This window comes from Physeter macrocephalus, chromosome 17 (assembly GCF_002837175.3).
Source record: "Physeter macrocephalus isolate SW-GA chromosome 17, ASM283717v5, whole genome shotgun sequence".
NCBI classification, from domain to species: Eukaryota; Metazoa; Chordata; class Mammalia; order Artiodactyla; family Physeteridae; genus Physeter; species Physeter macrocephalus.
Window position 1 is genome coordinate 54,079,688 of NC_041230.1, and position 300 is coordinate 54,079,987.

Sequence of the window (300 nt, forward strand, 5' to 3'; positions counted from 1 at the left end):
GCCACGCCACACAGGCCCCGAGCTGCACTCGTTACTTCTTGGGGCCCAGTCTGGCAAGACCCAGATCTTTGTCCTCCAGCCACAGGGTGACTTAATCCTGCAAGTAGGAACTCAACAGTGATTAAACTTAAACGCCTAAATCACCCCAACACCCCGGGTGATCAGATCTTCCCAGAACTTGTCTCTACCCGTTTCACCGGAGAACACATCCTCTCCGGGTCAAAGAGGGGCACAGAAGGTTCCAGAAGCCGCTCTCCCTCATTGACCTCTGCGCAGGCTGGTCGAAGGATGGCATGTGGC